This window comes from Camelus dromedarius, chromosome 15 (genome assembly GCF_036321535.1).
Source record: "Camelus dromedarius isolate mCamDro1 chromosome 15, mCamDro1.pat, whole genome shotgun sequence".
Lineage (NCBI taxonomy): Eukaryota > Metazoa > Chordata > Mammalia > Artiodactyla > Camelidae > Camelus > Camelus dromedarius.
The window spans coordinates 23911692-23938574 of NC_087450.1; the positions used below are offsets into that span (position 1 = coordinate 23911692).

At 35.2% G+C, this 26883-nt stretch overlaps 1 long non-coding RNA gene and 1 pseudogene across 1 annotated transcript; both read left to right on the top strand.

The window, feature by feature from the left end:
• The first annotated feature begins 56 nt into the window (after positions 1–56).
• Positions 57–22876, top strand: LOC116157486 (uncharacterized). The gene is made up of 3 exons (XR_004141587.2): positions 57–304; positions 4438–4548; positions 22055–22876. It is a non-coding gene; the product is annotated as an uncharacterized LOC116157486 (long non-coding RNA).
• A 2263-nt stretch (positions 22877–25139) lies between these two features.
• LOC116157370 (large ribosomal subunit protein mL42-like) lies at positions 25140–25743 on the top strand (annotated as a pseudogene).
• Positions 25744–26883: the final 1140 nt, after the last annotated feature.

Consider the following 26883-nt stretch of genomic DNA (forward strand, 5'->3'; position numbering starts at 1 on the left):
GGCTGAGTAGCCATTGGCTGGAGGTCCTAAAAGGAATCTCAGCGTTCCCTCTTGAGAAGTGCGTGAGGCCAACGCGTAGAAATGGTGTAGTGAGGGCCTTCCTGAGACCCTGCCTCTGACTGAAAGAATTTCAAAGGCTTCAATTCACGGTTGTATCTTCACCCGTCAGTGCCAACCATTTTCAGACCCGCTGGCCCAGAAACGTTTGTAATTAAAGGCTTGTTTGAAAATACAAAGCCGAGCAAAGTAGCTCTGTAAGACTTGCTGACTGGCTGTGTGGTCAGTTTGCATCGTGTAGCTGCAGGTAGGTCTTTAAACCTTCCTGCGCAATAGAAATAAATAGAATTAGGAGTTTTTCTAAGAGAAAAATTAAAGTCAGTGTTCCTTTAAATAAATGTCTGAGTAACCAAACCTTGTGTTAAATAGCACAAACTCTACTTCTAGGTTGGGATCCATTGTGTAAGGGGTCTTCAAAGGTCGTTGGCAGGGATCTTCGCATCCCAAAATACTTTCGAACAACCTTATATGTATTTAAATAAATGGGGCCATATTACATATACAGTTATGAGACGTTTTGTACTTAATATTTGGTCTTTTCATGTAAAAATATAAAACTGTCATCTATTTGCAGCTGCTTAGTTTTCTATAAACTACCGTTTCATTACTTTTATTTCGTGTATGTATACACAGTAGCTTACTTGGATGCATAAATGTGATTAGGGTGCAGATTTTTTTTTCCTCCCTCCAGGGTGTGGATGTACCATGCCATTTTATCCTTCTACAAACTGCTGAAGTGAACATCTTTGTGTCTCCAAGAACTGTTCATTTTATTGACTATTCCAAGGAATAAATTTTAGCAGAATTACTAAATGAAAGAGTATATATACTTTGATTTATGTGACCAGTCCTCAATTGCTAGATTAAATTACTCCAATTTGTTAAATTCATAAACAATTCTGTAATGAACATGCTTGTACATATGTTTTGGAACCCCTGACTTTTTATTTCCTTTGAATAAATTCCCAAAGGAAATATTAATGAACCTTTTTTTAAAGTCTTTTTAAAAAAGTCTTTGCCAATCTACTAGGTTAAAAATTATACATAATTTTAATTTGCATTTTTTAACTTGAAATTGAACATTATTTCATATTGATAAGCCTTTGTGTTTCTTCCTGTGTTATCTTTTCATATCCTTTGACCATTTCTTATTGGGTTTTTTTTTTTTATAAAGAGCTTTTTATACATAGAAGAATTTCAGGTCTTTATCACATGGTGCAATGACATGTTTGTCATTTGTTTTTTAATTTAGTTCACTGTGTCTTTTGCCATATAGAAGTTTTATTTTTTTTTTTTATGTAGACTTTAAATGGTAGGCAATGAGTTAGTTATTTTTCTCTAGTGGATAGCCATGCTCCAAAGACCACTTGCTGGAAATGGGTGAGGTAAAGTGTGGTGGGTTTTGAATTACTGAGAAGAGGTAAAAGGAAAGAAGAACATCATCATCCTTGGGCTAAAATACTGTGACACGAGGTGGATTACTGTGGTTTATTGTTCTGCTTTTCTGCCTTCTAAACCAGCTTAAAAGAGAAATCCCACTTTTTTTCTGCCAGTTTCCTCCTTTCATAAAGAAGTTGCTTGTGTGGTTTCTAACGAGCCTGGAGGCCACAAAGTGCTACCCAGCTGCACTAGGCATTACTCAGCATTAAGGTCTGCCTTCTTCTTTAGTCTCTTCCAAGTGCTTTCCAGTTTCACTAGAAGCCAATGATAACTGGAATGCACAAGCTCTCCTTTCATTTATTTTCTCAGCGTTGTTCCTGAATGTGGCCAATGTGAATTCCCTCAGGCCTGCGGGTTTTCTAATTTATTTCAAAACATTGTATTATTTCAGTTTTCTCCTCAAAACTTAAGGCTTTTCCTTTTATTCACTACTTGGGATTCTTATAAGCAGGATGCTTTTACAGGTTTAATATAATATATTCAATATGCTCATCATGAAATAAACGCAAACTCAAAAGAACAGTGCACACACTCTTAGGGCAACGCACGTGAGTGCTCTGGAGTAAGAGTAAGGAGGCAAGATGAGTGTGTGTTGTGCATTTTACCATACATCTCTGTTTAGCCAGGTAGTGGTCTTCCTGTTTCACAGTGGTGCAAACATAGTCCTCTCTTGAAAAATTACAACTTCTCATTTTGGCAGTTTTATTACCTTTTATCTACTACATATGAACAAATTTTCATATTGAAGATATGTGTTGTAACAGATAAGACTGAAATAGATAATATACACCCACATAAACATATATTTATACATCCCCCCCCCAACAAACACACGTATACCTACAGTACTTTTACCATAGAGTTGGTAAGAAGTTTAGAGAACATGTAAAAAGTGTTTGGGGCCATGCTTGGTAGTAAGTGCTCTATACATATTAGCTGTTATTATTATATGTAATTTAGATTTTTTTAACAACTTGCAGCCTGAGCATAAGAAACCATTCCCTTTATTTCATCTCTCTCTTTTTACTGGCAAGTCATTTGTGTTCTTTACTGCAGTCCTATTGAAATCTCCTGCTTTTCCCCATCCCTGTATGGGAACTGAGCCTCTGCCTTACTACAGGGCTATAAAGTTCAATTTTAACCAGATGACTGCATTCCTCCAGGTTTTTCAGGGACCACATGAGTAATCACTACTCCCATTTGTATACTTCTTTATAGTTTACAAAGGGACTTATATCTGACTTAGGGCAACCTTGAGAACTGAGTAAAGATGGTATTAAGATTTTCCCCATCTTACAGATGGTGTGTATTAGTTTGCTAGGACTACTGTAGCAAAGTGCCACAGACTGGGTGGCTTTGTCAGAGGGTAAGAAATAGCCAAAGAAAAACTAATGAATCACCAAAGTAGTAATTAGTTAATGTTTATTGAACACACACGAGAAAGACAGTTCGCAAACCAGGAGTTCTCAAACCAAAACGTGGAATGAGGTATTTTGTTAGAAAGCAGCTTACACAGTGAGAAAACAGTGACTGTTTATTCTTTATCGTGATTGATTACAGTATTAAAATTTTTATAAGTGGTAGGGAATTTGTCAGTGATTACTTCCTATCAACCCTGGGAAACATTTCAAGTTTTGCTTATGATTTTCAGAGGCATGAACAAGAAATGATCCAGGTCAAGTTGGTCTCACACAACAAGCTAAATTAAGCCTTGTTTGTGTGACTAAACTGGTTTTATCTGCTGAGGGAATTTTCAAGTCTGCTCTCCCTTTGTTTGTGACTGTAACAGCTTAAACAGCAGAATTTTATTTTCTCATAGTTCTGGAGACTAGAAGTCTGACTTCGGTGTCAGCAGGGTTGGTTTCTTCTAAGGCCTCTCTCTTTGGCTTTTAGATGCTGCCTTCTCACTGTGTCCACATGGTCTTCCCTCTTTACCCATCTGTATCCAAATTTCCTCTTCTTACAAGGACATCAGTTGAAGGGCTCAGAATATGACACCCTAAAATATGCCACTTTGGCATATTGATTATTTTGAGCTGAATGCAAGTGAGAAACAGCAAATGCAAACATAGCTCTCTGCTCTCCTCCATCTGCATAAAACAAGGCATAAATTTCCCGAGAAATGTACTCTCCTTGTTCAAGGCAGAGGAGAGGAGGAGTCAATGCTGAGATGAATCTGCATAAACAGACTTTAAATAAACCTTGTCTTTCATTAGAAGATATCTTAAACACCCACTCCCCATATTTTTCCAAGTCACTTCCACACAATTTATCAACCCTAAAAGCCCAAATTCTCTTTCCTTTGTCTAGTCACTTCGCAGTTTATCACACTTTGTTAAAATGGAATGTAAGCCCCAAGTCTGTCTGCCTTTTGACTTTTTCACTTTTTTGGGGGTGAACCCCCGTGCATATACGATTTTAAATATTAGTAAAGTTGTATGCCTTCTCTCCTGTTGATCTGTCTTTTGTCAGTTTAATTCACAGGCCTCAGCAACTAGACCTAAGAGGATAAAGTTTTCTCCTTCTCTACATATACATATTGCATTAGGGTCTACCCTAATGAGCTCATTTTAACTTAATTACCCCTTTAAAGTCCCTCTCTTCAAATGCAGTCAAAATTTTAGGTACTACAGGTTAGAATTTCAGCATATGACATGATTCAGCCCATAACAGATGGGAAACCTGAGACTGTATGAGGTCAAGTTTCTTGCCCATTTAGCACAAAGTCAGTCAGGGTTTGCACTTCCCTGTACTTGATACTTAAGCAACAAGGTTAACTTCCAATTTTCCTTTTATAATATCTCACAGAAGTCTTTCCATGTCGATGAAAACATTTCTGAATGATCCCTTTTAATGTTACCTAGTATATTAGTTTGGATTGCCATGGCAGAATACCATAGACTGGGTGGCTTATCAACAAAGGAATTTATTTTTTTACAGGCCTGGAGGCTGAGAATTCCAAGATCAAAGAGTCAGAAGATTTGGTGAGAGAGAACCACATCCTGGTTCATATACAGCTGTCTTCTTGCTGTGTCCTCACAGGTGGAAGGGGTAAGGGAGCTCACCAGAGTCTGTTTATAAGGGCACAAATCCCGTTTATGAAGGCTCATGAATTAATCACCTACCAAAGGCTCCACCCTCTAATATCACATTAGGGGTTAGGATTTCAGCATATGAATTTTAGAGGCACACAAACAATTCAGTCTGTAGCACTTACTTTTCCACTGTGTGAGCATAACACGATTTATTTAAACAATTCTATATTGATCTAGGCAGTTTCTTGCACTATTTGAAAAAATAATTCTACAGAGAGCATCCTTGTAACTAAATCTTTGCACCTAATCTTTATCATTTTGTGAAGATTAATTCCTAAAAGTGGAATTGCTAAATCACAAGCATACAGTTTTGAAAGACATTTGTACCTATGGAATTTGGCTTTTTTAAAAAGAGGAAGTATTATGCATTCTGCAATAATCATGGTTTAATGCTAAGTAATTCTTATCTATTTTTTATTATTGTTTTACATCCATGAGTCTACATAACCATACATACGCACAAGTATAGCTCAGATACTTTGGATAATGCTGATTTAATGAAGGAGGACTAGGGAAACGATCATGATTTCCAGAGGAAGTAGACTCTTCAATTTCACAAATGAATCTCCAACTCCAAAACAGTGGTTCACTCTAAGAGACCTACAATGAATATTTGACGAACATGTGAATGATGACTGGAGTATACAGTGCCTCTTATTTGCCTAGAAATAATGCATTTCTCTTTTCTGCCCCCGGGGGAGAGAGTAAAGGTGTGACTACTGGCAGAGCAGGAGTTTTTTTAACTTTAACAAAGCATGCTTGCATTCTAGATTAGCTGACTTAAAGTTATTATTAGCAATAGGCTTAAAAATACCGATGCAATAGAAGTGTCATTTTCATATGTAATTTATAGATATAAAACATCACAAATGAACTACCTAATTGCTACTCCAAATGATATGAATTCAGCTTTCAAGTAAAGAAAAGAAGAAAGGTCACTGCTCTAATCCTCTAAATTGCTTTTATTCTGGCTATAGAAAGACTTTAGAAGTTCTAAATTATAGGTTCTTTCCAAATATTCTTGCTTATTTGGTTTATATAACAGTAAAGGGATGGAGGAGGTTTCCATGGGTTGGCAAATAAATAATTACCTGCCATATCTTAAAATTCTCCAGTGAATCCTTAGATTTTTAGTGCATTTGCACATGTAGCATCACAGTTTCTATTCTTTAAGTGTCTTTTGTTTTCTGTTCCTCATAATCTATAAAATATTCAGCAGCTTGATTTAAATAGGGGCAAAGAAATAACAAAAATACAGTGTCTTCAACTTGTGGCTTAACTCATTTATTTGGATGGCATTACTTACAATCCTTTCTTTATACATTGAGTACATTCTGTGTGCCAAGCACTATGCTAGACACTGAGAGTAAAGAGCTCTGGATATGGTACATTCTAAATTCCAACTGTATAACAGTTTGCTTGTTTTCATTTCATCTCTAAATATTCAGGGTCTTTGTGTGAATTATTTCTTTTTATTTCGCCTCCCTTTCTTTAGTCATGTTTTTTTCATTGTTTTATTTGTGTATGTGTAATTTTCCTGTTTTACTTTCTTTTGCCTTCTATCTTCTATTACCTACTAAGTTGACTCTTGCATTTGTCTTCTATAGTGTTTTCTCACCTGTTTTCTTGGGGTTTTTTCCTCCCTTTTAACTACTATATTGGTGACTTTGGGGAGGATGACTGATTTATAGAACATATTTATACATGCTTTAGACCTGTTTTTAGTTCTCTTAAAAGTAGCCATATGCTTAATTAATGGCCTCTAAATTTTTGTGACCAGATGTTCCATCAGTAAAAAATTTTTTGAATACTCCTCTTAATATTTGAATATATATTTACTAATGACTTAACAGACATGTATATATACATATATGAATATAAATAATTGTATAATATATACTTTAAAAAATAAAAGTTGAAAATTGAAATGAACAAAGAGTGAGATAAGAATATGTAGGTTGAAATTCTAAAACTTCTTCCCTGCGTTCTAGTGGATCATCTTGGGTACCCACTGTAAAGGCTGATAGTTTGGACTTCATGAACTTAAGCTTCTGGCACAGTAAGGATGCCACTGAGTGTTTTATTTGCTGTAGTCCCTTTTAGAATATTCTAGGAGAGATAGTAAAGAAAATCTAAAGATTCACATTTGGAGCCCAGGACATTGAGATCAAGACTCTCAAACAAAAACAGGATGACAAAAGCCTCTTCCACCTTCAGAAGAGGTGGAACCATCCTCATTCCTGATGTGGGAGGCAGTAGGGAATTAGACATATTAATGGAACATCTTTTAAGGTTGTCAAGGAAATACTCTTTTATTTATTGATTTTAAAATGTTATCCTTATTATTTTTTCTGTTGGGAAGGTAACACAGTCATCCTTCTGTTTCCACGGGTTCTGCATCTTTGGATTCAACCAACTAGAAATCAAAAATATTAAAAAAAATTTTTTCATAGAGTTCCAAAGCAAAATTTGAATTAGCCATGCACTGACAACTATTTACATAGTATCTACATTGTATTTATGACTACTTACATGGCATTTACATTGTATTAGGTATCATAAGTAAACTAGAGATGATCTAAAGTAAATAAGAGGATGTATATAGGTTATATGCAAATACTACACCATTTTTATAAGGGACTTGAGCATTCACAAATTTTGGTATATATGAGGGTCCTGGAACCAATCCTGCATGGATACCAAGGGATGACTGTATACATATATTGGAAAAAACTCAAACATAGAACTTCACAATGAAGAAAGTGAAAGTCTTCTATCTTTCCTACCACCTTAAAAAAATTTCTATAATTGTGTGGTTATTGGCCTCCACATTTTAATGTACATATTAACAATATATTATTATTTTCTTTAATCAAAATGAGGCTATTCTCATTTATTCAACTTATTTTTACTTCATTGTCCAAAGATCTTTTAATATTAATACAAAGAAATTGTTCTTTCAAATGAATGCATGGTATTCCATTATATAGATGTACCTTTTTTAAATGGTACATCTTATTCATGCTCACTTACAATATTTTGCTCTTATAAGCAGTACTACAATAAACATCAGTGTACCCTTATTTTTACATTCTTGCTAAGTTATTTCATAAACAAGAAGTAGAATTCTGGGTATAAGGATATGAAACATTTCTGGAACAATAAAATTTTCCACCAGTATTATCAAATTGCCCTCCAGAAGGCAGTATCAGCTGGTACTCTCACCAAAAGATTACGTGTTTACGTTTCCATACCTTTTAAGCACCAGCAACTGTTAAGTATTTTAATGCTTTTCTTTTTCAAATCTGGAAGATTTTTTTAAAAGTTTACTTGTTTTAATTTGCTTATGTTTAACTGTTAATGAGATTGAGGATTTTTTCATATATAAATTGGCCATTTATATTTGTGAGAGCAACAATATTTGTTTTGTTTCTTTGAAACGTTTTTATACAAATTTGCAAACATACACAAAAGAAAACATTATGCTTCAACAATTATCAACATTTTTGCCAAACCCCAGACATCATGTCATTTTATATAGGAGTTCTTTTACATAAGATTGGAAGATGCTATTTCATGCCCTTTGACCCAGGCGTTTACCTCTAATTCTTTGGTTAACTAAAATAAGTGTAACCTAAAGAGCAACAACCAAACCTAGTTATCTTGCTGCAGTGGAAATGTAGTTATTGATTGAGGCCACCAGATGGCAGACCATGGGGGAAAAGAAAAGGAAGAAATTTACTCCTACCAAGACCCAGCTACAGGATGGCCTAGAGGTTTTAGGGAACTTTGTTTTCTATTAGTAGTGTGGGGAAGTGGAGATTAGTCAAAGGTGTTGTTTTAAACCATAGTAATGTATTTAATTATCTGATAGTAATGTCATTTATTATCTGATGTATTTTCTTATCAGATAAAATATCTTTCATGTTTCCTTTTTTGTTTTTTTCTATGAATTTTGTTATTATTCTTAAGGCCTCCAAAAATAATGTTTTAATTGGAATAGCATCAAAATTATAAGTTAAGTTGAAAAAATTAAAATCTTTGTACTCTTTATTTTTTCTAAGAAAGAACATGATGTTTTCCTCATTTATTCAAGTCTCCATCTTTATCTTTCAGTAAGAATTAAAGTTTTCCTTATAAAGACCATGCACATCAGTCATTAAATTTTTTTACCTAGAAACAGGTTTATTTTACATATAGTCTAACTAGATTTTGATGATTTCACAGAAGTATATTGACTTCTGCAGTGTTAATGTTTACTCTATTTTCTTTTATTAAGAGATAGCTATGAGTTAGTTCTTTTTAATTTTCTTGCTATGCAATTACATAATCTGAAAACTATCACAAAATTCTTATGTTTGCCTTTCCACTGTTTATTTCTCTTATTTCTGTTTCATACTTCATTACACTGGCTAAAAATGACATAAAAATATGAAATATTTAATAATGCAGTGTATCTTTGGCATGCATAATTGACTTTTACTTGGAATAGACACTCATCATATTTAATTTTGCATAGTAATATACTCTTATTAAGAATATAAATGGGTGTTGAATTTCATCTGGTGGCCTTTCAGCATCTACTGAGAGGATTATGATTTTTCTTAATCAATTGATGTGGTTATTTTATTTTATTTTTTATCAAGGTATCGTTGATTTACAATGTTATGTTAAGTTTCTGGTATATAGCACAGTGATCCAGTTATATATATTCTTTTTCCTATTTTTTTTCATTATAGGTTATTACAAGTATTGAATATACTTCCTTGTGCTATACAATAGTACCCTGTTGTTTAATCTCTTTTATATGTAGTGGTTTGTATCTGCTAATTCCAAACTTCTAATTTATTCCTCTCCCCTACTCCTCTTTGGTAACCATAAGTTTGTTTTCTGTGTCTGTGAGTCTGTTTCTGTTTTGTAAATAAGTTCATTTGTATCATTTTTTAGATTCTGCATATAAGTGATATCATGATATTTGCCTTTCTCTCTCTGACTTACTTCACTTAGAATGACATTCCCCAGGTCCATCCATATTGCTGCAAGTGGCATTATTTCATTCTTTTTTATGACTGAATAGTATTCCATTGTGTATATATACCACAACTTCTTTATCCAGTCATCTATCAATAGACATTTAGGTTGCTCCCATGTTTTGACTATTGTAAATAGTGCTGCTGTGAACATTGGGGCTCATGAATCTTTTCAAATTAGCGTCTTCCTCTTTTCAGGATACGTCCCCAGGAGTAGGATTGCTGGATCATACGATAACTCTATTTTTAGTTTTTGAAGGAATCGCTATACTATTTTCCATTATGGCTGCACCAAATTACATTCCCACCAGCAGTGTAGGAGGGTTCCCTTTTCTTCACAGCCTCTCTAGCATTTATTGTTTGTGGACTTTTTAATGATGACCATTCTGACCAGTGTGAGGTGATACCTCATTGTAATTTTGATTTGCATTTCTCTGATAAGTAGCTTATTGGCCATCTGTATGTCTTTGGAGAAATACCTATTTAGGTCTTCTGCCTATATTTGATGGGGTTTTTGTTTTTTTGGTTATTGAATTGTACGAGCTGTTTGTATATTCTGGAAATTAAGTCCTTGTCAGTCGCATCGTTTGCAAATATTTCCTCCCAGTCCATAGGTTGTCTTTTCATTTTGTTTATGGTTTCCTTTGCTGTACAAAAGCTTGTAAGTTTGATTAGGTCTCATTTTTTATTTTTGCTTTTATTCCTACTGCTTTGGAAGACTGACCCAGGAAAACATTGCTATGATTTATGTCAGAGAATGTTTTGCCTATGTTCTCTTCTGGAGATTTATGGTATTCTGTCTTATGTTTAAGTCTTTAAGCCATTTTGAGTTTATTTGTGTGTGTGTGTGTGAGGAAGTGTTCTAAGTTCATTGATTTACATGCGCTGTCCAGCTTTCCCAGCACGATGTGGTTATTTTATTAATGTTTACTCATATTGTCAGTTCTCCAGTATAAGGTAAATTCTCCTTGATTTCAGTGGGTTAAGTTTTAATGCATTTTGAACTAGGTTTGCTACCATTTTATTTGTTTTGTGTCTAGTATTCTTAGGTTAGGTTTGCCTGTAAGTTTTTTTGGTATGGCCCATCTTTTTTGGATTATAGTGTCAAAGCTATGTTTAGCTCATAAAATAATTGAGTAACACCCAATCATTTTCTGTGTTTTATGTTCCAGAATAAATATGTAATGATTTTTATCTATTTTATTATTGTGTTTCTAAGGCAGTTCAAAAAGAATGCTATTTTTAAAATTTAAATAAATAAAAATAAACAAATGCTTAGAGTAGATATGGTTTATAATGCAGAACCTAAAGAACTGTAATAAAGGTTATTTTCCCCACCCCAACATGCTAAAGAAGTGCCTGCCAAACCCATTATAAAAGATTATCTCTGTCTGGGTGTGCTGTCAGTTATACTACCACATAAAGCAGACAGAATCCTTTATTTCTCTCAGCTGTTCTGTTCAATCATAGAGAGAATAAAATTATGCCTACTGATTCAGTATCTGAAATGTTATATCAAATCAAAAGTTGATGTCTATATATTTTTCACAATAAGCTACTGCATTTCTTAGATGCTGGTAGATAATGATATTCCAAGGAAGTATTTCTTGGGGGGGAAAAAAGCAGTAAAGAATTTTACTCTTGTTTTATCTAGCTGTACATCTTGCCTCTAGAAGTAGCCCATGGCTTGGATAATAAAAAAAAAAAGTAGTTAGGATCAACTTCCAGATGAGTAATATTGACAAACTTCATTATAACTCTTCTGACAAATTACAGCATCGTTCAATAGAACTTTCTGCCATGATGGAAATGTTCTATTTCTGTGCGTCCAATGTGTCCCTGTGTTCACTGTGGCTCTGAGGACTTGAAATGTGGCCAGTGCAAATGAGAAACTAATTTTTTTAAATTTATTTTTAAGTAATTTAAATTTAAATAGTTACTATGTGGCTAGTGGCTACCTCACTGGACAGCGCAACTCCAAAGCATGAAATTTAATTAGTTTGGATAAATTTTTAAAACCCAGAATGTTTTCACTACTAAACGTTTCCTTATGCATAAATAAATTTCGCCTGACAGTATTTTGACAACGGAAAATTAGTATCAGTCTCTGCTTACTTCTCCAAAATTATTTGTACTTGCATTTTAAAAACTTGGTCTAACACTTACCTTCCATGTGAGCCACCTTCTTTTGCCATTCTGAGGAGTATCTGTTTTTCCTGTCACTGGCATTTTGCTGTTGTTGTTGTTCCTCTTTGTTTACATACTTTTAGCTCTACCACTAGGTGTCTTTGCAATTTTGTATTCAAACCTACTGAATTTTTGTTAGTTCCCTTTAAAAAAAAAAGTGATTTGGTTTAAAAATTGGACATAAACATTTTGCCATGTATAATGATGGATAATTATACCAGTAAAATGGTCATGGGTAAAAAATGATCAAAAAGAAGTTTGCAGAGTTTTAGTGAGAATTTATAAGAATAGAACTGCCACTGTAGTAAGGAAATTGCAGCTATATCATTGAACTGCTTTTCAAAGATGAAGCCATTTTACTTAATGCATTACTGTAATTATACTTTAAACTTTTTAAAATATTCACTTCATTATACACAGTTTTACATGTAGTCTCCACATCCAGCTCCTTCAGTTTAAGACTTAGTGGTTGTATTATTAGAACAGTACTGCATGTGTTGCTTGTATTTCTGTAGCAGCAATTTGAATGTATATCTAAAAAGTTTTATGATTTCAAATGACCTAATAAGATTCAGGAATTATTTCAGTGAATCATCTTTTGATTAACAGATTGCAGAGTACTATTTTTAGAGAGATTGGAACAACCACTCATCTGAAGCTAAAGCTTCATCATTTAATAAATTAATTCATCATTTAAATCATAAGCTGCAATAGTGGAGAATCATGATAGCTGCCTATTATAAAAAAAAGATAATTTTAAATGAACTTATCTGTGACTAGAATCCAGATATTGAAAACATTGAAATATTGGACTGGCTGGATACTTAAAAGAAGAACTCATGTTTCTATAGAGATGTTGAGTCTCACGGTGGAGTCTTAATAGGGGTGAGAGAAGTGACTCACAAACTTTTCAGAAAGAAGATGCTATACCTCATTCCTATCAGTAACTGAGATTAGATTAGCATCTTGATAAAATATAATCTTATTACCTTGGTCCCTACCAACTCACAATTTATGATATATAATTTGAGTTTGATATAAAACTTAAGGTTAAGTTTCTTAGGAAAACATTTTGCTAACATAATAACAATATGAACACAAGAAATAATAGAAAACATGAGACAGTCCTTTTTATTTATTTTTGTATGATTACCTCATTTAAAAATCAATGTAATGTAAGATCATTTTTATGATGACTAAGGATACTAGCTATTTTTACTAGTTTATTTTTTTAGATAAATTTCAGAATTATTTTATCAAGTTCTTTTGAAGTATTTTTAATTGGGATTTTGACGGATTGCTTTAAGTAAACTAATTTGTAGGAGAATGACATTATTAAAATATTAGTCTTAGAATATGGTACCACTTTTCTTGTACTTAGTATCTTTCAGGGAAATCTTCTAACTTGCTTCATATTGATGATATATTTTCCATTATTGGTCATTAACATATATTCATACCTGCTGCTGTTATAAATTATAAAGGATTCCCTTCTAATTATATATTTCAAATTGAGTGTTGTTAGTACATATGAATGTGATTTCAATTGTGTTTATTTACCTTATATCCAAGTATTTTGCTGACTCTTTAAAGTATTCTATATTCCTCTCCCCAAAATGGAAATTTCTTTTGTTGTCTATTTTCTTAACCAAAAATAATATATCTACTCATTTCATATATGTTATATTCATTAAAGTTTGAGGATCACTGGGGCTAAGAACACCAGGCTATCACATATAGACAAAGGGCTCATGCCAGCAGAGTTAGGATAACACAGGCAAATTACATTCCAAAATACCTGCATATGTATTTAGAAATAGCAATTTCTACTTACACATTCAAGGATGCATAGGGAAGATTTTGTTAGGGGAAAAGTCACCTAAAAGAGTGTTCAAATTTGCTGCCATAAACTTTTGAAGCTTTTGAAGGCGTTATTGTTATGTTGGTGTGTTGACAATAAAAAAGACAATTAATATTAATTGAGTGAATGAAGCACTGAATGAATGAATATATGTAGCACTTTACTATGCTCTGAGGGTATAGTGATGAGAAAAGCAGACCTCAAGGGGAGATAGACATTAAGTAAAGACTCACTCAGATAAATGCATCATCCATTCCTGGAGTGGAGAATTTGAGGAGCCCAGAAATCATGTCAGCCACAGGAACCCTCTCCAGTGTGACCTTAAGCGCCCACAGGAAATCTAACCCTAATTAACATCATTCCCTTTGAGTTTCCCATCCCAAATCCCTGATCTGTGAAACAAAGACTAGAAATGGAAATAGACTTTAAGAGGGACATTTGTCAAACAGACGAAAAACTAGGTAGAACAGTCCTAAACGACCACTCCACCTTCAGTTAGGTACCCAAAACCGTCTATTGTCTGAACTGCTTCCTCCTCCACTTGCAAACTACTAAATATTCTCAATGAATTTTCAAGGAACTATCGGAGCCTGAGACCTCAATGTGGGGCATCTCTGAACAGCAGATAAACCTAGCTATTTTTATTGCCTGTAGGTTAAGGACTTTCATTGTTCCCTATAGCAAATGTTCAGGATATCCAAGCCACACATGGGGTATCTCACTCGTACCCCTGAAACAGGACTCAGACTCCACAATCCATTGCATTTGGGTGGACCCTCATATGCTTATGACTGAGAACTGCATAAAACTTGCCTGATAACAGTTTGTGGGGAACAATAGGTTGCAAGAGAAATGTTCCACTATTTTCACTTATAAACATTGTAATATCCCAAAGACTGATAGTTTAGAAACTGATTTGGTTTATCATCAGTTCAATCATTAGAGTCAGGAAAACAGAAACCACTGTGCATAGTTCAAACAGAAAGGGATTTAATTCTAGGAAATGGTTACAAAAGTGTTAGAAGGACTAGAGGGAAAAGGAAGAGAAAAGAAGGAAGGTTACCCAGAGATGAGAAAGCTGCTACCATCATGCTTAGGCTGCATTTGCTGCTGGAGGTCACTGAGTAGCCAGTGAAGGAACTCCACTTCCACAAAAGGGGCACCATGTGGCTCGTGCTGAATTGGCTGTTGAGACACCTCTACCACTGGTACCAGACTAGATGGCTTCTTTTCTCCCAACTGTTACTTCCATTTGGCCAAACCTGACAGGAAGCCAGTTGGTAAAGGATTCTGGGGTCTAGAGTTACAGGCTTCCAGCTCCTGCAGTTACAGAACACAGAAAGGAGGTGGCATTGTAGCCAACAGAAAAATAACTGACAATAATGTTATCAATTAGGTAGATCTTAATTATTTTTAATCAGTTACATTAGATAGACAATCATTTATGAATGGATTGGATAAGTGTATAGCAATAATCACTTTCTTCCCCACCATTTCTTGGGAAATCTTGCTGATGAGGCTTATTAAGATAGTAGTAGCACAAGACAGAGATAGGAAGCAAAGGATGGCTGAAAAGGGGAAGAATGGACACAGCAGAACAGGTCCAGGGGCAGACCCATGGATAATTAACTTGAGGGCATGGATTTTGAAAGAGACTTCATCTTTCTAATTAGAAAACATTTTGGCTCTAACATTGAGGGTGGAGGTAGGGCAACAACAGTAAAAAAAAAAAAACCTTTCTTTTTGTCTGAGTAGCAAGAGCCAATGAGTTTCATAAGGAAAAAAAATCTAGTTTGATAATTATATACAAAGTCTCCTTTATACTGGAAGAAAAATGAGTCAACAAAAATACAAAAGCTACATAAATTAGCACCTTCAGTGTTTTTAGACGACTGAGTGAAACAGTGTAATAGAGTTATGTCCCCAAATTATCTTCCTTTCATATTCTACCCAGGCATATCCACTAGCATTTGTGGATATTACCATCAGTTGATACCTGATGTGGAATTTGTTTAAGCTTTTTTATATCTCCTCCACTCTCACTCTGACTCACAAAATGCTTTGTCAGAGTTCACTGGGGCTTTGTGGCTTATCTGACTCAAAAATGAGTTAATTCCTACTTTGTGAGTTGGCATGAAAACATTATGAGCAGTGCTGAGCAGGATGATTACTCTATGGATAAACATGTAGAGATCATTTCAAAGATTGTTTTGAAAATTCTACTCAATAGTAAGTTACGTTTAATTTTTAAAAGCTTGTGAACCTAAAACATTAGCTTTAAAATGATCTTTGCTTCTTGCTGGAGTGTATATATATGTGTATGTAGAGACAACTTAAGTGTATGACTATATTTTGTGGGGCAAACTGAAATGCTGTTCTAGAGACTTCTTTCAGAATTATAAAATTTTTGAGAACTATAAAAATTGTAATGGCTTTCTAGAACTTTTTTTAAACTGCCATTTGCTGTCATCATGAAATGCATATTATATAGCCAATGAAAATTAATATATAAATAATAGTTCATAGATAAATTTAAATTTTTCACATGTGATAGAAAGAAGGGTATTTCTGTCAGGTACTTTTAAAAACTTATTATTTTTTAATCTTATTTTATTTTTTCTTTAGGTTTTTCTTGGGGGGAAGTTATTAGGTTTATTTATTTAACTTTTTTTTAAACAGGTACTGGGGATTGAACCCAGGACCTCATGCATGCTAAGCATGTATTCTACCACTTGAGCTATTCCTTTCTTAAATTTGTACACAATTCTCTCCCTGTTCTCCTGAGTCTGAAGTAGTCAACCCATTTCATAGTTAATCCTCCTAGGACAATACTGGAAAGGCGAAAGCAGTGGATTAGGTTATATTGGTTTGTGTAGCTTAAACTTTCTCCTCCCTCCTCTTGGAAGTAATAGAGTGAACATTCAAGACACAGTCACAGAGTACTGCATAGAGGCTCCCGAGTGATCATGTCACAAACATCTGTATTTGGTTCCATTGAGGCAGTCTGCACAGGTGTGATTGTGCTGTTTCTTCAATTAACAAGACACTGCCATACCCATGGTGGTGGGCAGAATAACGGTTCCCAAGGATGTCCATTTCCTACATATCCAGAACCTGTGAAAGCATTATCTTGCATGGCAAAAAAGGATTTTACAGATGTGATTAAGGATCTTGAAATAAAGAGATTATTCAAGATTATCCAGTGGGCTCAATCTAATCACTTGGATCTTTAAAAGTGGACTTTTTCCCAGCTGTGATCAGAGGGAGATGTGACCATGCCAGAAGGGTGAGGGGAACGTGTAATGTTGATGGCTTTGACGATAGAGGAAGGGGCCACAAGACAAGCAATGTAGGCAGCCTCTAGAAGTTAAAAAAGGCAAGGAAACATTCTTAGAGTCTCCAGAAAGAAATACAGGTGTGTCAGCACCTTAATTTCAAATCGTTGAGACCTGTGCCTGATTTCTCACCTATAGAACTGTAAGATAATAAATTTACGTTATTCTAAGCCTCTAGGTTTATGGCAGTTTGCTACTGCAAAAATAGTAAAACCACTATACCTCAAGCCCACTGCTGCCTCAGCCATCCTGACCCTCTTGGGAGTCTCAATCCAGTAACAAAACGGGTAACACCTGGCAAAGCAGAGTTCCCTGGAGCCCTGTTCCAACACAACAACCAGCTTTAGTTCTGACTGAGCTATGCCCAACATTACCAGTTGTGAAATATTTTGAATATTACTTTTTTCACTTTTTTTATTGACTTACAATCATTTTACAATGTTGTGTCAAATTCCAGTGTAGAGCACAATTTTTCAGTTATACATGAACATATATATATTCATTGTCACATTTTTTTCTCTGTGAGCTACCATAAGATCTTGTGTATATTTCCCTGTGCTATACAGTATAATCATGTTTATCTATTCTACAGTTTTGAAATCCCATCTATCCCTTCCCACCCTCCATGAATATTACTTTTAATTTCAGGACAGACATACATTCCCACACACAAATTATATAACTGAAATGAATGTTTCATGAAACATTATTTAGCTTTACTATATGTGTTGCACTTTCATATTTTCAGTTCTATTCTCTTCTGGTTTTTTTAGGGTAAATGTCAACCCACTAAACTGATTTCATGATTCACTATCAGATTGCAACCTTCAGCTGAAAAACACTGACCTAGATCCTAACAACTCTATAGTTAAGATGTAGAGTTTCTGATGGAGAATATGTTCTGTTCCATTTTTAAAGTTTGGGATTTAAATAGTTTCTATATGTAAGCTTAATTCATTATTACTAAATGTTATTTATTGATGTACTAAAATTTTATTAGTTTTCTCAAGGTGAACATCAAACCCATGACAATTTGTAAATTAAGCGTGACAGTAAGCAAGAGGGGACCACAACAAGGAGAAGGTACATTTTAGAAACAATTCTTTAAAACTGAAGTATAGCTGATTTATAATGTTGTGTTAGTTTCAGGGGCTCAGCAGAGTGATTCAGTTATATGTGTGTGTATGTGTGTGTGTCTGTGTATATATATGTTCTTTTTCAGACTGCTTTCCGTTATAGGTTATTACAAGATACTGAATTGAGTTCCCTGTGCTATACAGTAGGTCTTTGTTTAGAAACAATTTTTAAATGAATATTCATTGGGTACATGTATTTAGTGTTCTGCTTTTCTGTTGCTCAATTTGTTCATTTCTGCTTTTATTTTTAATATTTCCCTTTTTTGTGCTTGCCTTTAAGATATTACCCATTTCCTTCTCTAGATTTTTTAGGTTAAGTTGTTGCCTTTCTCTCCTTTTTTCTTATTACTATTTACAGCTGCAGCAGCATTTCAAGCCCTTACACTTTGTTTCAGTATCCTCTTAATCTGAGGTCCTGGTGGAGTTTAAATGTGCATTTAAAATTATGTCTATTAATTCAATTAGCTTTTCTAGGTGTTGACAGCAAAAGGGTTTGAGGATTATGCTATGTATTAGTTAGCTTTCACTAGGTTATGTTGTGGAACAAGCCATCCCCCAAATCCTAGTGGCTTACAATAGCAATGATTTAGTATGCATTCACTGCACCTGTTGGCTACAGCTCTGTTCTGGAATCTTTATCAGAATGTAGACTGAAGGAGAAACCTCTGTGAAACACACTGGTTCATAGCTGAACCACAGGATGTCTCTTAAAGCTTCTGCTCAAATGTGGAGCATACATCACTTCTGCATACATTCCATAGCCCAATGAAAGTCATAGGACTAAACCTAATGGCATAATCCATTGATAGGCAGGACAACAAATAATAGGAAAGAATAGTAAAACCTATCCCCTTGTTATCCCCCATACTGCTGCAACCAGAAAGGTTTGTCCTTGCAGCTCTGTCAATTCAATGCTCTAGCTTATTGTTGGATTATATCTGAGACTTACCGTTACAGCATTTTTGTTTCCATTTTTAAATGTATCTTTAATCATGTTAAAATACTGTTTGTCTCCCTTAATGCTTTTTGCTGTAAAATCAGCTATGCTGATCATGTTTTTACAGGCCACACCAGGCTGTGGCTACTGTAGCTTATAATAACATTAAGAAAACAGTATTTTTCTAGCTTAGCCCACATCCACAGCAAAGCAAGACCTCATCTCTGAAAATTCACCAGGTATTTGTGTGCTTCTGCAAGGGGTCCCGTGGTGCCCAGGAGGGTCTTTCTTGGTACCTAGCCAGCCTGGGTCTCTGGTCTGCTGAGAGAGAAGCAGTGTTTCCTGCCCTCTCCAGACATTTACGGAGCAGTGCTGCACTGCATGTCACACCTTCAGAGGCTCCAGGGATATCACTCTTTTCTAAATTAATAGCCATCTTTCCCTGGAGCTTTGGCTAAAGTTCCTAGTTGCTGGGACACAACTGTATAGAGAATATTATGATTAATACACTGTACCAAACTCAAAATTACTCTGACAGCCAAACCTTATATTTCAATAAGCTTATATCTCTTTCCCTCCCCCATCCCCCTTCCTCTCTACTCTCTACCCTCCCCGTCTCCAGCATGCCGTCTCTCCTCCCCCTCTACCAGAGGCTTGTCTGCTGTTCACGCTGATAGATCTGATAATAGCCAATCCCACCCTTGGAGCTCTATGAAACTGATATAATTTAAACACCAGGTTTTTATTCTGCTTGTATAGGCAATATGAATTGGAAGTCATTCTCCTTGCTTTTTAAAATTTTCCTTATTTTAAAACATTTAATCACAATAATCACACATGGAAAAGAAAACAATAATATAATAGGGCTTATAATGAAAACCATAGTCTACTGCCTCCCTCCTCTCCCACTCTAATTCAGTTTCCCAGAAGAAACCACTTTTGGGGGGTTACTTATGTTTTTAATGGAGATTCTGGGGATTGAACCCAGGACCTCATGCATTCTAATCATGTACTATACCACTGAGCTATACCTTCCCCACCAGGAACCACTATTAATTGTTTCCTTTTCAAGGCTTTTTGATGGTTACTTCTCTAATTCTAAACAATGAGCCATCACTGCTGTTTCTTGATTTACTGGTGAATCACTGTACTAGGGGTGAGAAGATTAGTTCCCTGCTTCTTCCAGCTCTTCTCCTCCATCCTCCTCCTGCTTTCCGTACTTATATCTTTCCTTTCAGATTATAAAGATTACCATTTATATTTTCTCTAGTAACCATAATTAAGTTCTCCCTGTCCGGTTCATAGGCTGCTTCTAAAAATTGAAAACTACTAACCATCATTGACATAACTGTGTTAATGTTGTTGATACGAAAATTAGATGCTAGGATTTCATTTTCCTCTCCACAGGGGTTCTACAGATCATATACAGATCTACTGCAAATTTAAGATTATACCGTTTCACTTGGCAGGTTTGATTTTATATTTTCATCTCTTTTCACTTATGCTGAAAATCTTGGCTCCAGGGACAATAACATAACAGTCAGTATTTAGAGGTCTATTTTACACTCTTTTACCCATAAAAGTTTTATTTTTAAAAAAAGTCAAACCTACAGAAAAAGTTGAAAGAATAGTACAATAAATGCCTGTATATCTTTTATCTCGATTCACAAATGGTTAAAATTTTTTGCCACGTTTGCTTTATTTCTCTTTTTTGCTTTTGCTGAGTCATTTGGAAGCACATTATAGATAGCATGACTATTCACTGCTTGCATGTGGAACAAGGACATTTTCTTATAAAACCATAATCTCATTATCAGACCCAAGAATTTTAGTATTGATCCTATAATACCTATGGCATAATCCATATCCAAATTTCCCCAATTATCCCCCTAAATATCCTTTATAGCTTTTCTTCTATCCAGAATTCTGTCAAGGCTTACTCATTACACATAATGGAGATATCTCTTATGTACATCAGTGTTCAGAGCAGCACTATTTGCAGTAGCCAAGAGATGGAAGCAACCTAAATGTCCATCAACAGATGAATAGATAAAGAAGATATATAAAAATATATACATATGATTTATATGACATATATACACACATACACATATATACATATGTACATGTGCACAGTGGAATCTTACTCAGCCATAAAAAAGAATGAAATATTGTCACGTGCACTAACATGGATGGACCTAGAAATTACATACTAAGTGAAGTAAGTCAGACAGAGAAAGACAAATGTTACATGATAGCACTTATACGTGGAATCTAAAAATGCAATACAAATGAACCTATATACAAAACAGAAACAGATTTACAGACATAGAAAACAAACCAAAAAAAAGTGCTGAGTCTGACATGTTGTTTGAGATGTGTGTTGATAACTGGGTAGTGTTGACAACTGAGATGTTGAGTGTCTAGATGAACTAGTATCTAGATGTACCAGTATCTAATGTACCATTCTGGAGATCAGGGAAGTGGGCTAGGCTGGAGATAAATATCTCTGAGTCATCAGAGTATACATGATATTTAAAGTCATGAGTCTGGATGGGAACATTTAGGAAATGAAAATAAGATTTTTTTAAAAAGGAAAAACAGAGGTCTGAAAATTAAACCCTAAAGCATCCAAAATTCAGAGCCAGATATGAGAAGTCATCAGAGGAGACTAGCAAGGAGAGGCCAGTGAGGAGAACAAGGATGGCAGCCTAGAGTCAAATCAACAAAGTGTCCCCACAACCCAGGGTTCCAAAAAAGGCAGTACAACTAAAGTGCTTAACAAGTGAGGATAACACAATAGTTTATCTCCCTACATCACCTGATATAAAATGCCAGAACTTTTATGGTAAAGTGATATTCTTCAGGGATTTTTAAATAAAATAGTCATTATTATGCAATAATAGGTTAAATAATAGCTGAATGTCACTAGCAATCTCAACACTTAAGTCTGTTTTTTACCACCTTACATTGTAGTGAATACTCTGTACTCCAACAAGAGTCCTGAAGAGCCAACACTCATCCCCAAGCTGCTGCACTATCAACTGCTGTTGGCTCACAGACACATCTCCTGCTGGGAACACCTCTTGGCTGCAGGGATCTGCTTCTGCCAAAGTTATACTCCCTACCAGGAGACAGCGCATATCAAATGAACACAAAGCTGGGCCCCTCTGCCTCAATTTGGAACAACTCTGAAGGGTCATCCCCCTCCTGAACTCCCCAGTGGATGACTGAGGCCTCAGCTGAAACCTCTCTGAGGTCAGTTTCTCCACTGTTCAATCCTATCTTCCTCACTTCCTCAGAGGTATCTCTCTAATAAACTTCATCATGCAACTCTCCAGCCCAGAATTTGTATGTAGGGAGCCCACCCTAAAACAACACATCCTACCAGGGGCACTACTATCCTCCAACATAATCGTGCCATTTACATTATATGGTAATTATAGAATTTATTATTTGTTGAAAAGGCCAGGTCTTTTGTTTTGTAGAATTTTCCATATTCAGGAATCAGCTGATTGTGTCCCTGTGTATATTCTTATTCTGATATTTTCTGTAAGCTGGTATTAATACTGGAGACTTAATTAGGTTCACTGCCACTCATTTACACCTGGTATTCTGAAACCTTTCTTTTACTTTCCTTTTCCTACTCTGTGAAATTTAAATATTGCTTATCTGATGCTAAGAAATGATGAAAATCAAAGGTCCCCAGGATCAGGAGAGATTATTAATAATTCTAACTCCCTCCCCTACTCCCATCCCCCCAACCCCCACCCCTGCCCCAGACTCGGTATATGCAACCTAAAGGCCTTCCAGATACGTACTCAAGACTGGGAACAAATGACTGGAGAATGTGCTTACCTCTGTTTACAGCCTTAAACACTAAATACCTTCCTCCCAAAGCAGAGTATGATGATCTCATTCTCATCTAGGAAGAGAACCAAAGACAGCAATACCATCTCTGATTTATTTGCATGAAGAATTCCACGTTGTTGCTAATTTTAAAAGCCATCCTGGCTTTCTTCTGTCACATGGTTTGATTGTGGATCGCATTCTTTCACCAACAGCTGGTATATTCTAAGTCAATTAATCAATATGCATTTATCAAGCACCTGCTGTGTGATCAACGTCATTCTTGGAGAATTCATGCTGATTAAATTCTCTGTAAAACAATTAGGAAGCTGTATCTTGTTTCTGCCACCCCCAGGTCCCACCCCCAATTCCCACCAATGCATTACAAAATCAAATAGATGCTCTTTTTGTATCAATTTACTGTTTTGAATTATCTACATCCTGCTCCATTCTGTTGAGAGTTGATAACATCCTGGACAATTATGATTTTTCTAAGGTAGACAAGGCAGTTTTGCATAAATGTATATTCCTCTCCATAATTATGTTCTTTTGTGTATCCCTTTTTGAAGAAATTTGCTATGAGTTTTTGTTCATTTTATTTTTTTATTAATGTCATTACAAGTAACAGAAACCAGATTGAGCTGGCTCAAGGGAAAATAAAAACTTATTGGAAACACATTAGGCTCTCTCACGGAATCCAAAGAAGAACTGAACCACCAACCAGGCCTCTGGAAGGGCAGAAGACAGGGAAGCTCTGGGGACCCTGACAACAGCTGCTCACGAACGCTCTTTTTGGAATTCTGCCACTAACAAGACTCAGAGCCAAACTTCTCCCATCTCTGTGTATCTCAGTTCAAAATTCAAATTCCTGGGAGGGAGAATCTGTTTGGCTGAGCTGTGGTCAGAAGGCTGCTGCTGTTCCAATCAAGTGCAGCCGGGAGGCAAGGTCACATGCTCTATATCCACACTGTCCAGTACAGAAGCCACAAGCCACGTGTGGCTATGGAGCACTGGAAATGTGGCTAGGACACTGAGGAACAGAATTTTTCATTTTATTTAATTGTTGTTAACTTAAAATTTAAAACTGAAACAATGTGAAATATTTTCCCATTATATACAACTTTATTTTTTTGGTAGAACTTCATTTCACTTGTTAAAATTTACCCTCTGAATTGAGATGTGCTTCCAGCATAAAGTACTCATCGAATTTTGAAGACACTATGAAAAAATAAAAGATATTAAATATCTTATTAGTAATTGTATTTATATTGATTACATGTTGAAATGATGATATTTGGGATATCTCAGATTAAATAAAATATTTAAAAATTAGTTTTACATATTATTTTTTACTTTTTGAAAATATGGCTACCAGAAGATTTTAAACTCTATATGCCATTCACATTATATTTCTACTGGAGAGTGCTCTTCTGAATAGCTACCAAGTTTCTGTTCCTGAGGATCAAGGCTCGTTCCACAATACTGGATGAAAGTTCTGAGCAGAAGAGACACCCCCAAAGGGGTCAACTACACAGTACAAATAACATATGCAGAGATTTCTGGGGCAACATAATGTACTCAATCGATAGCAGAATACATCTCTTCAGCATTATTTGACTACTTCATTGCAGTATTTGTTATATCATTAAGAAATACTGAAAACTGTTATCTCAGACTTTAATGTTTGATGCTACTAATTTCCATTCAACTAACATTTATTGGCAAAGCCCCTGTTCTCACAGAGCTGAAATTCTGGTAGAGGGGAGAATCTGCAATAAGCAGATAAACAAAGATGTAAAGCCCAGGTATTAATAGATGCTCTGGGGGAAAAAAAAGTAAGGAGAGAGAGAATGACAGGCGATGCTCTTTAGCTGGATAATTAGGGTAGACCTTCCTGATCCTGTCACATTGAAGTAGAGATTGGAATGAAAGGGGTGTCGGGTGACTCTCAGGAAAAGCAATCTTCCTGACTTTTGAACAGGATTAGCTCAGCATGTGTCAGGATCCACAGGGACGCTTCTCAGGCTAGAGAACAGGAAGAATGGGGAACAAGTGAAATCAGAACAGGTAGTCTGGAGCCAGATCTTTTAGGGTCCTCAAGGCAAGATAAATGTGAGTGAAAGCCCTTGCAGTGTTGAGAACAGAGAATGAGACCATCGTGTTTACATTTTTTTCTTTGGTCCACAAATCACACAGGCCAGACATGAAATTTTATGACCAAGTTTTTTCTGTGGGTTTTTATCCACATGGTTTTATCAAAAACGTACCTACTCTGGACTGAGGCAAAATGGCAGGCTCGCAGTGAGCCACTGTGAACGGATGAAAAAAGGTATACCTAGAAGCAGATTTTAAAAGCAGTTTCTCCTCAAATCATCTTACTTCATGCCACCTGATAAGCATCTTGATTCACCATGGCATTAGCAGCAGTAAAATGGGGGATAGCATACAGAACTATCTTTAAACATCTACTTCCAATTCAAAACGGAGCCTTGTATTGTGTGTCATAAATCCACATCTTCTCTTCCAGATGACTATAATTGCAAAGTAGAGCTTGCTTTGACATCTGATGGCAAGACAATTGTATGCTATCACCCTTCTGTGGAAATTCCCTGTGAACACACAAAACCTATCCCTCGGCCAGATCCTGTGCATTATAATGAAGAAACACATGATCAAGTGCTAAAAACTAGATTGGAAGAAAAATGTGAACACTATGAGCAAGGACCTATGATAGAACAACTTAGCAAAATATCCTTTACTACTGAGCACTATTGGTATTTTCATGGACAGTATCATCAGACGTCATAAAAAATGATCCTCCCAAAGACAGATGATATTGAGGTTTTCAGAAATCAAAGAAAAATATTATCCTGTATCTCATTTGCCATTTGAGAAAATGCAATTGGGTATTTTAATTCATAGGTTATATAGTAAAATAAAATGTCTTTTCATATATTAAAAAGAATTATTCACTCTTACTTTATTTCCTTATTCTGTATTTGTCTTATGAAAAACTAAATGGATTATGAAATATTAATAAAGATTTATGAAAAAATAATTGAAAAATTAAATCTAGAGCTATTTATCTTTTCAGGACTCAAATTAATTCTTTATAGCTCTTATGTTATAATACCTACAATATTGTCCTCTTTTTTCTTTTTTCTTTTTCAGTTTTATTAGGTAGAATTATTACAGTTTGACTGCACATATACATCATATTGCATGTAAATAGATATATACAATATACTGCACATTTTTTAGTTTACATATATGTACTGATCATTGTTTCTAAGAACAGATTAGAGCTTTAGCTTTTTAAACTTACATAGTTATCAAAGGAATAAAGCCAACCACAAAATAAGAATCAACAGAATACAGTAATCCAATCATAAAGGACAGTCAAATGTGCTTACACATATTCAAGAAATCAGTCATCTAATTATAATAATTATTATGAATAATAATTAGTTCATTTGTGTCCTTATTATTTACAATATTGTTCTCTTAAAATGAAAGATGTGTAAATTTTTTAAAATAGGTCTTGTGTCAAGACAGCATCCACAGGTCTGAAAATAGCTTTATTTAAAAATGCAAAGTAACTTTTGGTTTCCCCCAAATTACTCCAAATATTACTCCTAGAGAGAGCTTTCTTTTCTTAGAGATAACTTCTGGATTTTGTTGGCAAGTGTCCTCCCCCCTAGAGAATTTGATTGGATAAGAATCTGTTCCTCGTTGTCTTTTGTGGTTTCTGTAGCTTAAGACTGTGATGAGTGGATGAGACCTGTAATGTTTTCATAAATTATACTCCTGCTACCTTTACAGCATGTCACTGGCACAAAATTCTAACTCTGCTAATTACATTAGGAAGAATGAAGTTGTTTTCCACTAAAAGTTAGAATGCTTTGAATTCTCTTGTACTTCTCTCAACTCTTACTGCTGGGAAAACACCATCCTGG